Source organism: Giraffa tippelskirchi, chromosome X, assembly GCF_054371585.1.
Source record: "Giraffa tippelskirchi isolate mGirTip1 chromosome X, T2T-mGirTip1v1.2.pri, whole genome shotgun sequence".
NCBI classification, from domain to species: Eukaryota; Metazoa; Chordata; class Mammalia; order Artiodactyla; family Giraffidae; genus Giraffa; species Giraffa tippelskirchi.
In genome coordinates, this window is record NC_137289.1 from 63,722,981 (window position 1) to 63,736,980 (window position 14,000).

General features: G+C 39.2%; 1 protein-coding gene across 10 annotated transcripts in view; it reads right to left on the reverse strand.

Annotated features, from left to right (window-relative positions):
• Window positions 1–1,625: 1,625 nt before the first annotated feature.
• DIAPH2 (diaphanous related formin 2) overlaps window positions 1,626–14,000 on the reverse strand; it is a 952,992-nt gene continuing 940,617 nt past the window's right edge. For 9 of the 10 annotated variants that reach the window (XM_081565331.1, XM_081565339.1, XM_081565328.1 and 6 more), the window contains one exon: window positions 7,336–7,793. The gene's annotated coding sequence lies outside the window, so the exon portion shown is untranslated. Of the gene's footprint in view, window positions 3,270–3,995; window positions 7,794–14,000 lie in introns of those variants that run through there. The other variant, XM_081565323.1, reaches the window with a different exon arrangement.

Consider the following 14,000-nt stretch of genomic DNA (forward strand, 5'->3'; position numbering starts at 1 on the left):
CTCTAATAATATGATAAGAGCTCTTGTGCTTTGCTCATACACATGAGAATAGGGCCTGTATCTGTCCAGTTCACTTATGGTCTCAGAGTCTAGCACTGTGGTTGGCACACAGAAGGTGCTCATTAAATTTTGACTGAATGAATACAAAGTTGACATGTCCAAATCTACTTACCTTTTAAATTTCATTTCAAATGTCACCAGTGCCCAAAAGTCTATGCTGATACCTGCTTTCCACCTCAATACCCACCTCACCTCATCTCTCTACAACACTGTTTTTTTCTGAACTCCCCTAGGCCTTATCTGTACCACTCTTATGACACTGATCGCTTTTTTTCCATCTTGAATTCCAGTTCTTTTTGTACATGTCCCATCTCCCATTAGTCTGTGAGATCCCTGAAGGCAGAGCTGTGTTTAACTCATAATTGTGTCCTGAAGAGCAGTGTCCATTGAATGGGCACTCGATGATTAGAATCGAGTGATTCTAATCATGATTAGAATGATTAGAACACTGGATCTTTAGAGAAATAGAGAAGTTGAAGGTTTATTATTAATATTTCTAATAATATGATAAGAGCTCTTGTGCTTTACTCATACATATCAAAAGGTGAAAATATTGTTTGCACCTCAGCCAAAATATAGGTAAGAATACTAGCTGAACTTCTATTAGCCAAGATATAAGGTCATCATTGCTAAAGTCTGAATTCTGGCTAATCTCCAAGAACTAGGAACGAAGTCATAATTTGTGCATTTCATGAATTTGTAAGTTGTTTTTCCCTGAAATGGATACTAACTATAATAATATTTTATTTGTGGCTATTGGGACTCTAGACATCTAAATAAACTCAGTCTGTAAATGGGCTCTTTCGCTATTGCTTTCTTTTTACTATAAATCAAAATTACATACCATGTTACATGCATTGCATATATATCAATTTCCAGATTTCCACTTTCCTTTGAGCTCAAATTCCCCTAGTTGTGGATACTCAGGTTTTCAGACTCCCTACAAAGGAGTTTGCCTACTTGGGTCAATGCGGGAGAAAAAAACAATATATTTGAGTCCTGGAGGAAACCATTCCAAGGGAAACAATGGTCTTGCCAGGTATTTTGGACTATATCATTTATAGACCTGGTTATTACCTTGTCCAACCATTCATCTTCAAGTCAGCCCACCTATGATGAGAGATTCTTTTGAAAGCCCTCCAAAGAATAATTATCTACAATCCTTTATTTCTAATTCCAGATTTTTACCCCTCTGAGCATTTGAAGCCCATTTACTTTCATTGTATAATAAAGGTTAAAAATCCTCCTCTGTAGAAACAGTTTCTCTGGAGGATGTAAATCACCCTTCTGACTTTTCTGCACTTTTAAGGTGTGCAAACATCTCTCCACTATTCTGGCAAGAAGTGCTCAAGAATGCTTAGAGAAAATCTTATGATTCCCACAGGTATGTGTGTCTTTGAATATATCCCATGATTTCTACTTGACCGGGTCCTTATAGAAATACTTTGGTACTTTTGTTAAGTTGAAGCTTCTCCTTCTGGAGTATTTTCTTACATCCTGCCTTTATACTTCAGTTGGTACCTTTTCACCCATCCTTGATATTAATTATTATAGGCAGTAAAACATTTAATGTAATCTTAGCTTTATTGAATAAGTAAGTATGCATTACAGATAGATTGCAAGTCATTCTTGGTCCTGCAAAGAGACAGGCATTTATTCTGAGGCAAAACGAGAACATGAATCCATAGTTCTGCTACTGAAATACTTCTTCTGAGTGTCTTGGTATGGGCACAATCTCCCTCAATATCCATTCAAATAGGCTTTGCTGTCACCTCTCCTTTCAGTTAAGGGATTCACAATATCTAAAATAAACTTGTAAAGAACACTTCTGTATCAGAGGTAGTTTTATACCTACATTATTAATCATAGAAAATATTTGGTCAAAGACTCCATAAAAGGGGCAGAAAAGATACACCAGAGCTCATAGTTGGAACCAATTATTTTTTCAAGCTAATTTGCTGTAGTAAGAAAAGTATCAACTGAATTTTAGAATAGACTGTTCAGCCATTTAACATCAAAGCATGCAGTAGCCTGTGCATACAACGGCTTTTAGAGACAACACTGAATTTGACTTGAGCACCAAGGATGCATTTTAAAAAGTGAAAAGTACATTTATGTGCAATAACTAGTGTCGTGAGCTGAATGGTGACTCCCCAAAGATACATCCATGTACCAATACTTAGAACCTTTGATGTTACCTTATTTGGGAAAAGGGTCTTCACAGATGTAATTAAGTGAAGGATCTTGAGATGAGGAGATTATGCATAAGCTGATGGGCCTTAAATGCCTTCACACGTATCTTTATAAGAAAGTGGTAGAGGTAGATTAGATATAGAGGGAAAGGTGATATGAAGATAGAGCAGAGAGAGGCTTGGTCACAAGTCAAGGAATGCTGACAGTCACAAACTGGGAGAAGCAAGGAAGGTTTCTCCTAGAAGCTCCAGAGGGAGTACAGCCCTGCCAAGACATCAATTTAGGACTTCTGGCCTCCCAAACAGTAAGAGAATAAATGCCTGTTGTTATAAGTGATCACATTTGGAATACTGTTACAGCAACCACAGCAACAAAATATAGATTTGGGTACCAGGAAGTCAGGGACTGCTATAACAAATACTTAAAAATGTAGAAGTGGCTTTGGAATTACATCATGTGTAGAGGCGGGAAGAATATTGATGTATATGATAGAAAAAGCATAGGCTGCTTTAAACAGACTGTTGGGAAGAATGTGAATGTTAAAGGTGCATCTCATGAGGGCTCAGAAGGAATTGAAGAACATTTTATTGAAAACTAGAGGAAAGGTGATCTTTATTATATACTGGCAAAAAAGCTTATCCAGATTGTCTCCAACCGTTTTGTGGAAAGTAGATCTGTAAGTGATGAATTTGGGTATTTTAGCTGAGGAAATGTGAGAGCAAAGCACGGGAGGTATGGTCTAGTTTTTTCTTGAGCTTATAATAAAATATAAGAGAAAGGGATACATCGAAGAAAGAACTGGTAAGCAGAAAGGAACCAGCATTGATAATTCAGGAAATTCTGCACCTATTCAGATTGCAAAAGATGCTAAAATGAAGAGACTCACTGTTAGGATAGGGGGCTCTGGAGATAAAGCCAAGACTAGGCAACCTTTGGCTAGTGCTGCGGAGAAGGCAATGGCACCCCACTCCAGTACTCTTGCCTGGAAAATCCCATGGACGGAGGAGCCTGGTAGGCTACAGTTCATGGGGTCGCTAAGAGTCGGACACGACTGAGCGACTTCACTTTCACTTTTCCCTTTCATGCACTGGAGAAGGAAATGGCAACCCACTCCAGTATTCTTGCTCGGAGAATCCCAGGGACTGCGGAGCCTGGTAGGGCTGCCGTCTATGGGGTCGCACAGAGTCGGACACGACTGAAGCAACTTAGCAGCAGTAGCAGCAGTAGAGATTAGGCACTGACTCACTGATCCACTCATTCATCTCGATAAAAGCCAGGAATAGAGGTGGCATTATCTGGCAAAGATCTGTGAGGACTCTCTTGCCTCTCTATTAAATCAATATGATATTCATGAGGAGCCCACAAAGTTTTTAAAAAAGTTACTCCAGCAGAAACAGTTCCATCTTGGCCCAAAAGGGGCAGAGACAGGACAAAATGAGAGAAGGCTGTCAGACAACCAAAACTTTATAGGCAAGAAACAGGCTGATTAAGCTGTAAACAGATACTACCCTTTGATAGAAAAGATAAACTCTAGAGCAGAGCTGCAGACCTAGGGTGCAACCCTGAGACAAGGAGGATTATTGTCAAGCCTTGAAACCTAAGGGGATTCTGAGAACAGAACTGAAGCTCAGGCACTTGGCTGAGGTCACAAGACATGGCGCTCAGACCTGTGTCCTGTGCTGTGCTTAGTCGCTCAGTTGTGTCTGACTCTTGGCGACCCCACGGACTGTAGCCCTGCAGGCTCCTCTGTCCATGGAGTCTCCAGGCAAGGATACTGGAGTGGGTTGCCATGCCATCTTCCAGAAGATCTTCCCTACCAGGGATCAACCTTTTCAACCCATGTCTCCCGCATTTACCATCTGAGCCACCAGGGAAAGGGATTCTGCCGGGCCAAATTCTAAAACTCATCAGGACAAGGAGCTCCTTTCTGTCTATTCCATTTCCTTCCTTCTGGAATAGGAATGTCTATAACTATTATCATATGCCTATCCCATCGCTGCATTTTGGAAGCAGGAGCCCCGTTGACGTCGTTTCACTGATTCACAGATGCAAAGGAATTTTGCCCTAAGGTTTTGACCTGTTGCTGATTTAGATGATCTAGATGAGATTTGGGACTTTTGAACTGATGATGTTTGGATGAGAGTTTAAACTTTAGGTTTGAGACTTTGGGGAATATTAGGGTAGGGTGAATATATTTTGCACAGGGGACAGACATAAATTTGGGGGTCCAGAAGGCAGACTGTAGTGGGCTAAAGGTCACCTCCAAAAAGGTATGTTCATATCTTAATCCCAAGAACCTTTGAAAGTTACCTTATTTGGAAAAAGGGTCTTAGAGATGTAATTAAATTTAGGCTCTTCATATGAAATTATCCTGGATTATCTCAGTGGGCTTGAAATTACAAGTGTCCTTATAAGAGAGGCATAGGGAGATTAAGCGCACAGAGCAGAAGGTAATGTGAAGACAGAGCAGACAGAGATGTGGCCATAATCCAAGGAATGCCAACAGCCACCCAAAGCCGAAAGAGACAAGGGAAGATTTTCCTCTAGAGCCTCTGGAGGGAGCATGGCCCCTGATTTTGGACATCTGGCCACAACAACCATGAGAGAATAAATTTCTGATATGTTAGGTCACCTAGTTTGTGGTAGTTTATTACAGCAGCCAAAGGAAACTAATACAACTAGTAAACATTTTAAAGGGTTTTGCACTTTTAAAAAACACTCTGAAGAAAATCTGCATAAATTGTGTGTGTATGTGCTTCGTCGCTCAGTCACGTCTGACTCTTTGTGACCCCCATGGACTGTAGCCCGCCAGGCTCCTGTATCCATGGGATTTTCCAGGCAAGAATATTGGAGTGGGGAGCCATCGCCTTCTCCAGGGGAGCAGGAGAAATTGAACCCAGGTCTCCTGTACTGCAGGCGGATTCTTTACCATCTGAGCCACCTGGGAAGCTCAAAGAGTAGTTTTGCTCTCAACCCCATGGACTGTAGCCCACCAGGCTCCTCTGTCCATGGGATTCTCCAGGCAAGATTACTGGAGTGGGTAGCCATTCCCTTCTCCAGGAGATCTTTCTGACCGAGGGATGGAACCCATGTGTCCTGCACTGCAGGCAGATTCCTTATCATCTTAGCCACCAGGGAAGGCGCTTCTCAATTATGGCAGTAATAAACCCAATAAAAGATTTAGTATAATTTGGCTCTATACACTCTGTACTAAAAAGGTCATTATGTATTTTTTTCTGGTGATAATTTTCAACCCAAAACAAACTACAAATGGCTAGAGCAGGACCATTATAAATCTGGGAAGCAAACCCTTTAATTGAGTTATCAGAATTTCAGGAAAGACCCTAAAAGGTCTCAATGTTTGTGAAAAGTGTGTGGGATTACTCTAAATACAAATATATAATTTATCAATAACTGTACTTTTTTTCCCACAAACTAAAAAATAAGGCAAGTTCACATTTGGAAAAGGTGATATGCAACAGTATTTCTACCTTGACTAGCTTGATAATATGGCATGGGAAATGTCCCTAAACATTAGTCAGGGTGAATATTTCAAAATATCATTTTCCTACAGTCTGAAAAACTATCAAAAGACTCAAAGAAGCCATACAATGAAGATTTCAGAAACGACTTTGTGAAGTTAAAAATATGTTAAGTATTTACATAAATTCGTAGAACCTAAGTGTTTGTTGTTGTTATTGTTAAAAAACAGCATGTGAAACTGATATCTCCCTTAAACTTCTTTGTGTGTGTGCATATGTGTGTGTGTTAAGAAGACAGGATAAAATTGTAAAATCTCAGATCCTGTTACTGTTTTTGATTTCTCTATTGTAGCAGCTTCAGAGCTTTGCAAAGGATAAGACCTAAGTAAGAATGAACTGGAGGAAAAGGCAGCAGTTTGAATGACTATACATCTGTATAAAAGAAATTGTGAGCTATTGGTCACTTGTTTTCATTATCTCAGGTAGTGATTTGCCAAGCCAGTCATTTGTTCTTTCTGAATATCTATAATGTGCTTTAGAGGAAGTAGAAATAGGATTTTCTATATAAGAAATATACATATAAGAAAACTTTTACAATAATCACAATCATCTGCATGGATTAGTCTTAAAATTATACTCCAGAGAAGTTACACTACATTCTTTCACTGCATTTTAAAAAGTAATAGACAAGTTAAGTATGACTTTCCCTCTCTTATCTATTTAAGAAAAATGTAGAGCCTGGTTTTTCCTCCTAGAGTTGTTTTGGCAGCATTTAAATGATTTGTGAATATAATAAGGTAAGTATGATGATGATTGAGAAGTTCAGTTAGTCACTGGGATGTGGAATTATTGTAGCAGGATATATAAATATCTACACATATATAAAGTACACACATATCATTTTTCTTCTTCAGATCACCACGACAGAATGGGAAAGGGGGAGGAAAGAGGCAGATAAGACAATTGACCTATCAGAGAGTTTTCTGCTGCCTCCTGCAGAGAGAAATCTTTTTCCTCTCAGGTCTCTTAGAACTCTATTCCCTGCCTTCAAGGGGGTCGTGGGAGTAAGAAGCAATAGAGAGAAGAAAGAAACCATGGAGAACAGGGATCAGTATTTACCTTGAAAAATCTAAATAAAGGTAACAGAATTTGCAGGTTCAACTCTAGCATAAACATTAAAATGTGAGGTTTTTCTCAAAAATAGCCATATAAAGTATTTGTATAAAGTAGATATATGTGCATACTTATAAAATACCTCTTTAAATAAAGTTTAAATTACTTTCTCTAACCACTTCTGTTAAACTTTGGTTTATTTTTAGCAATGATAAGTGCCTGCAATATCATGCTGAAACTCTAGATTAATGATAAGTTTAATTTCAGCCAAAGCAGACGAATCCATCAACTTTCACTTGAGATTAGATTCTAAATAACTCGAAGGGGATGAAGTAGTACATTTTCTGAGTTTCCAAGATGGCTTCTTTTACAGAGTGTGCAATCTCACTGCCTTTCCAAACCATTAACACACACATTTTCACTGGTCTTTTACTTTTCTATATAACAGCAATCAATCAGTAGACATTGAGCGATTCTTTCTTTTCTCTTTTCTTCTTTTTTTGGGGGTGGGTGTGTGACAAAATTTGAGTAACATTATACATTTTTGACAGACTGAATGGTTTTGAATGCCTTTAGAACTCTTCAATTTCTTACATTTTTCATCCTCACCATCAGGTCACACACAATAACAAATAATACACATCTTTACACTAAAATGAAATGCATGTTTTAAAATCCTGGCAATTGTGTTTGTGTTAGTATAACAACTGTGGGAGGAGTCTTGCAATAGCTTTACATATGCACACTATTTCATCCAGTTTAGCTTGATCTTTGCAGAAATGTACTTATTTCCTCTCCATCCCTTGAGAGTAGGTTTTGTTCTTCTCAAACTGTATGATTTTGTTTACTTAAATATTTTCTTATTCTTTGGCATCAGGAATCACTTAGACGAGATACCTCCATTGTGGCGAGAGCGTGACCTTTCCAAAGGTACTCGTCTGTTATCTGTAAGACAAAGAGAAAAGAGAACCAAAAACATGGTGAGCTTTAGATCTTGGCTATTACATGATGTCAGGTTGAGAGAGGTTTTCAAACAGTCCTGAAAAATTAATTCAAATGAATATGTAAATAAGTAACTTGAAGCCCAGATCTGAGGAGTTCACGCTGTAGCTCCCAGGCTGAGTTCAAGAGTTTGAAATAGCATTAAATGACTTTTCTTGGTAAGTGAAGTCAGAGTGATAAAAGAAATGGAAGAATTCGCTCAAGCACAGTCCCTTTGGAAATAGCAGGCGACAACAAAATTTCTTGGTAAAGATGTTAAATTGAAAGGATCTATGTACAGTGCCTTTTGTTGGAAAGCACTTCAATTCCCCATGAGTTTTCAATCTGTATGTTGGCTGTCTCTAGAGGACACCAGCGTGGGCAGAGCTGAAAAAGAGTTTTTTTTTATTTTTTACAATGATTGCAATATGTGGCAATCAAATCAGCTACCAAGTCTTTGCTTGATTGTGTGATGTAAACAAATTCAATACATTATATAGTCATTATGGGAATGAATAATGAATAGGTCCCATTCCCCTCACCTGTCACAGGAAAAATAATCACTTGTAGAGAGAACTGTTGGCACAAAGCTTGGAAAGCAAAGTTTAAAAGCATTGAAAGTTGCTGAAAATACTTTTAGCTTTAATAGGAAAAAGGTTTACAGCTCTGCATTGTGGTGATCACTACTATGTTATTATCACCTCTGTTTTATGCTCAGCTTAAATGCAATTGATGTGGGTGAAAATTCCCTTCTGACAGCAGCATAATATACTTAGATTCTCTATTTAGAATGAGACTAGGTCCCTAGAAATAATCACAACCACCAGCACTTACATAAATGCTAACACTTTACACTCGTTAATTTGTTAATTCACACAACATCCCCGGGAGGTAAACCCATTTCATTCTATCCTATTGTCTCTGCTTTAGTGATGAAGGTTACACAGCAAATCAATGGTATGATGGGGGATTATAATGCAAAGTTAATGCCTAAATGTCAAGGCTGCTTTATTCAGAGGTAGATGTTGGGGCCTCCCAAGCTCTTACTCATTTCCTCCCTAAGATGATGATCTCAGTCTCAGTTCAGTCGCTCACTCGTATCCGACTCTTTGCAACCCCATGGACTGCAGCACACCAGGCCTCCCTGTCCATCACTCTAACTCCAGGAGTCTACTCAAACTCATGTCCATGAGTCAGTGATGCCATCCAACCACCTCATCCTCTGTCCTCCCCTTCTCCTCCTGCCTTCAATCTTTCCCAGCATCAGGCTCTTTTCCAAAGAGTCAGTTCTTCACATCAGGTGGCCAAAGTATTGGAGTTTCAGCTTCAGCATCAGTCCTTCCAATGAGTATTCAGGACTGATTTCCTTTAGGATGGACTGGTTGGATCTTCTTGCAGTCCAAGGGACTCTCAAGAGTTTTCTCCAACACCACAGGTCAAAAGCATCAATTCTTCTGCACTCAGCTTTCTTTATAGTCCAACTCTCACATCCATACATGACTACTAGGAAAACCATAGCTTTGACTAGATGGACCTCTGTTGGCAAAGTAATGTCTCTGCTTTTTAATATGCTGTCTAGGTTGGTCATAGCTTCTCTTCCAAGGAGCAAGCATCTTTTAATTTCATGGCTGCAGTCACCATCCACAGTGATTTTGGAGCCCAGAAAAATAAAGTCTCTCACTGTTTCCCCATCTATTTGTGATGAAGTGATGGGACCAGAGGCCATGATCTTAGTTTTCTGAACGTTGACCTTTAAGTCAACTTTTTCACTCTCCTCTTTCACTTTCATCAAGAGGCTCTTTAGTTCTTCTTCACTTTCTGCCATAAGGGTGGTGTTATCTGCGTATCTGAGATTATTGATATTTCTCCTGGCAATCTTGATTCCAACTTGTGCTTCATCCAGTCTGGCATTTTGCATGATGTAATCTGCATATAAGTTAAATAAGCAGGGTGACAATATATAGCCTTGACATACTCCTTTCCCGATTTGGAACCAGTCTGTTGTTCCATGTCCAGTTCTAACTTTTGCTCCCTGACCTGCCTACAGATTTCTCAAGAGGCAGGTAAGGTGTTCTAGTATTCCCATCTCTTGAAGAATTTTCCACAGTTTGTTGTGATCCACACAGTCAAAGGCTTTGGCGTAGTCAATAAAACAGAAGTAGATGTTTTTATGGAACTCTGTTGTTTTTTTTGATGATCCAACGGATGTTGGCAATTTGAGAGAGAAGATGATGATACCCTGGAATATATCCTGCCTCTCCCATGGGGAGGATGGACTGTGAGAAATGCTGAGGTTTTGCCATGGAACTTCTTTCATCTGTGCTAGTGTTTCTTGAGTGATTCTGGGTAGTCTGTAGTCAGTACACAGAGCAAAGCTGACTGGCCTCCATGACCTTGGCCTCATTAACACCATGGTATGAGTTCACTGAGCCAAACAGCCATAAGCTTAAAGTGCCTTGTGATGCATTATTATCACTGAGAGGTGAGAAAGAAAGAGATATTTTTTCTATTCAGAGATATATCCGAGTGATGGATTATTTGGGTATCCTTTAAAAATTCCATTATTTAATTTGTGATACCAATCACAATCCACTAAAATTGTAAAGATAACATTCTGAGATAAAGTGCTTACTATTTAGATGTCACTGATTCACATACAGGTTGGTTTCAGACTTTTTAGAAGACATTTACAAATGAGATTGTAAGATGATGGTTACCATTGCATTGCTAGCATTTAAGTACTCAGTATTAAAGCTATCAGATATGAGAATGATGGTGGCATTCACAGAGGATTGTCCCAGCTAGAAAAAAGGCTTGTGCCTTGGTGATCCCACACATGAATGTCAGCTGGCATCCACGTTCACTCCAGGAATGCTATTGGTACCCCATACCCCGTTCACTGCCCACTGGATTCAAGAAAAGCACCGCATACAAAAACCCAGCCTTGCAGAAGTAAATGATGTCAGGAGTCACATCAAACCATAGCTTTATTGGTAGCATCTGGTGTGAGAAAATAAACTTTCAAATCAAAATGAACTGAGAAAAGGACATTAAAGCTTTTGGAAGGCAGGATAAACACTGGTTCACAGCCCAAATTCAGCTCTTGGCATACACACAAGAGAATTATTCTATAGTTCGTCCCTTCCTTTCTCTTTATCTCCCTCTCTCCCTTCCTTTTCTGTCTCTGTCTCTCTTTAAATAGTTTTGGTACTTAATTGGTCCCTATGTTTATGAGATAATTATAAGTAGAAGCAATTCTGTAAAGGTCACTACTTGTATTTTCGAAATGTCAACTTCCAACATTGTTTATGAAAAAATCACTCTAGAAATAATGGCAGCAATGACTGATCTGAGTTTCTGTGATTTATTTACAATTCTCTGTGTTTATGTTAAAACTATTTTAGGCACAAAATATATATTTTTACTCTAGACTTGTATGGATCAGGGCAGAAGTGCAATTTAGAGGATAATATTATATGTATATATAATATGAATATATATTAATATAAATATTCATCTCTTTTCACATTCTAATAGCTTACAATCTAATGATAGCAAATTTTCATACCTAGATTCATGTCTTCTTTGAGGCAAAGATTGCTGCTGCTGCTGCTGCTGCTGCTAAGTCGCTTCAGTCGTGTCCGACTCTGTGCGACCCCATAGACGGCAGCCCACCAGGCTCCGCCATCCCTGGGATTCTCCAGGCAAGAATACTGGAGTGGGTTGCCATTGCCTTCTCCAGTGCATGAAAGGGAAAAGTGAAAGTGAAGTCGCTCAGTCGTGTCCGACTCTTAGCGACCCCATGAACTGCAGCCTACCAGGCTCCTCCGTCCATGGGATTTTCCAGGCAAGAGTACTGGAGTGGGGTGCCATTGCCTTCTCTGAGGCAAAGATTGAGAATCATCAAATTTTTATTTATTTGAAAAATTATTTATTTGGCTGCATGGGATCTTCAGAGATCTAGTTCCCTGATCAGGGATTGAACCTGAGTCTCCTGCATTGGGAACATGGAGTCTTGGTCACTGGACCACCAGGGAAGTTCTAAGAATCATTGAATTTTTAAAAATATAACTAAATACCAATGGGTAATAGTCAGTGTTCTGATGCCACATACTTGGCATCAAATTTATGAGAAAAGAGCAAATGCTTGTTATTATTGCTGTCAGAGGTGATGGAGTTATTTGGGTGATTGTGAGAGTGACTGAATTTCCTATTTAGAAACAGGTGAAGGAGGCAGGTGCCCATGTGATATGATTTGAGAACTCCAGGAGACCCAGACTGAACCAAATTCACTTTTCTACCCAGTCTTATTCTCCCAACACTACTAATACTAGAATTGTTTAGATGGAAAAAAAATAGTAGTCTCTCCTCCAAAATGTCAATAGTTTAGAAAATATGTGTTTACCTGAGGTGATGGGGAGGGCTTTGTTAATCAGTAGTGGCTTCCCTGTCCAATTTGCCTTGTTGTGTTTTTGGAAATCAAAGAGAGGAAGATGGGGGGAGCATCAATCTATGTGTGTTTACTTGTTGGGGATATTGTGCAATGAGATACAGGAAAACATTATATCAGAGGCTGAGGGAACATGATTTGTCATAGTCTTCTTCTGTTTCCATTTTCTGAATGCATGAGATAACATAATGAATAAGCAAGCCTAGAGAATCTAATGTATCCTCATGGTCTAAGAATTCATCAAGGGATTCTATTTTTTGTAAACACAAGGATTAATGCTGTATAGAACCTGAGATGTCAGCCCCAAGATGTACCCTCTAAATCCACCAGAGTTGGGCATGCATACCCTATCAGATTCTTTTTGGTCACCAAAGGCTTGATGCCCCATGTGAAAGTGAAAAGATTCTATTTCTACAGAGAGTAACATAGTCATAGTGTGAAACTGAGGAGAGGGACATAGTTATATGAAAATGTGCAGTCCATGGAGGAGAGGTGACCAAATCCAAAACAATATGCCAATCTGTCACAGAAAAGAAAATGTTAATACATGGCCCAGCTTTAACGTGCTTCTGTACACTGTGAATATCAGGTTAACCAGCTCAAACCACTGTCAAGGCTTTCCCCACTGTCATAAGAGTAAGAAGCTTTATGCTGTTTCTAAGCATAAATTGATTTGGCATTCATCTCAAAACCTTCCCAATGGAGTCCTGAGTGAATAGATTAAACCTGTTATTGTATTGCTCTAAAATTCATTCATGCAATCATTTATTTAACAACTATGTACAAAGCACATCATCCATGAAATACCTGAATGTCACAAAATTTCAGATCCCTATCTACATCTACACTGCTAATTTCCTTCCTACTGAAAACTTTGTCAGGTGAAATAACTGAGGAATAAGCATATCATAAAGCTTAAAAAAAATGTGGTGTGAGACAGACCAAAGGACTCAAGCTTGTAGTATGTAACCGAGAAACGTTTAATCACTCCTCTAACAAAGTGAGTGTATGCCAAAGGTAGAGGGGTGTATGTTGTATATTGCATGAGCAGGTCGACTTGAGACTGAAAACCTGTGATAAAAAGACCTGTCCATTATTCATTCCCCTCCAGGTTAGGTATCCACCTGTTGTCTGTGGAAGAACTGGTGCTTCATAGGCATGTTAGATGTATTGACGTGACCTACCCAAACACAATGCAACTATACCCTCCCAATAGGGTAACATAAAATAAGTGTGCCTGGCGTACACTGCACATTGTCACATTGTGTGGCGAAACGTCCCATTTTAATGCTAATTAGCTGCCTAGAAAACAAAGTAAAAGAAGGCCTCTGCAACTTATTCTGAGCTTTCTTTTCTCCAAACTCTTCAAAAATGATGGTGTGGCAGATTTGTCATCGATGGATAGGCATTGTTTCCAGCAACAACAAAAAAAAGGTAACCAGAGGGTGGGTTTTGTGCAGCTCAGGCTAAGAAAACCAAGAAAACTTTAGGTTGCCTTGTTTATGTGTTATTCTCTCAGTCATGTCTGACTCTTTATGACCCCATGGACTGTAGCCCCACCAGGCTCCTCTAGCCATGGAATTCTTCAGGCAAAAATACTGGAGTGGGTTGCACTCCCTTCTCCAGGGTTAGGTTGCCTTAGGAAATGTCTATTGAAGTAGCTATTCACATGCCAAATATTGATGAAAGATTATTTTAGACTGTTATACTGAAATCATCTC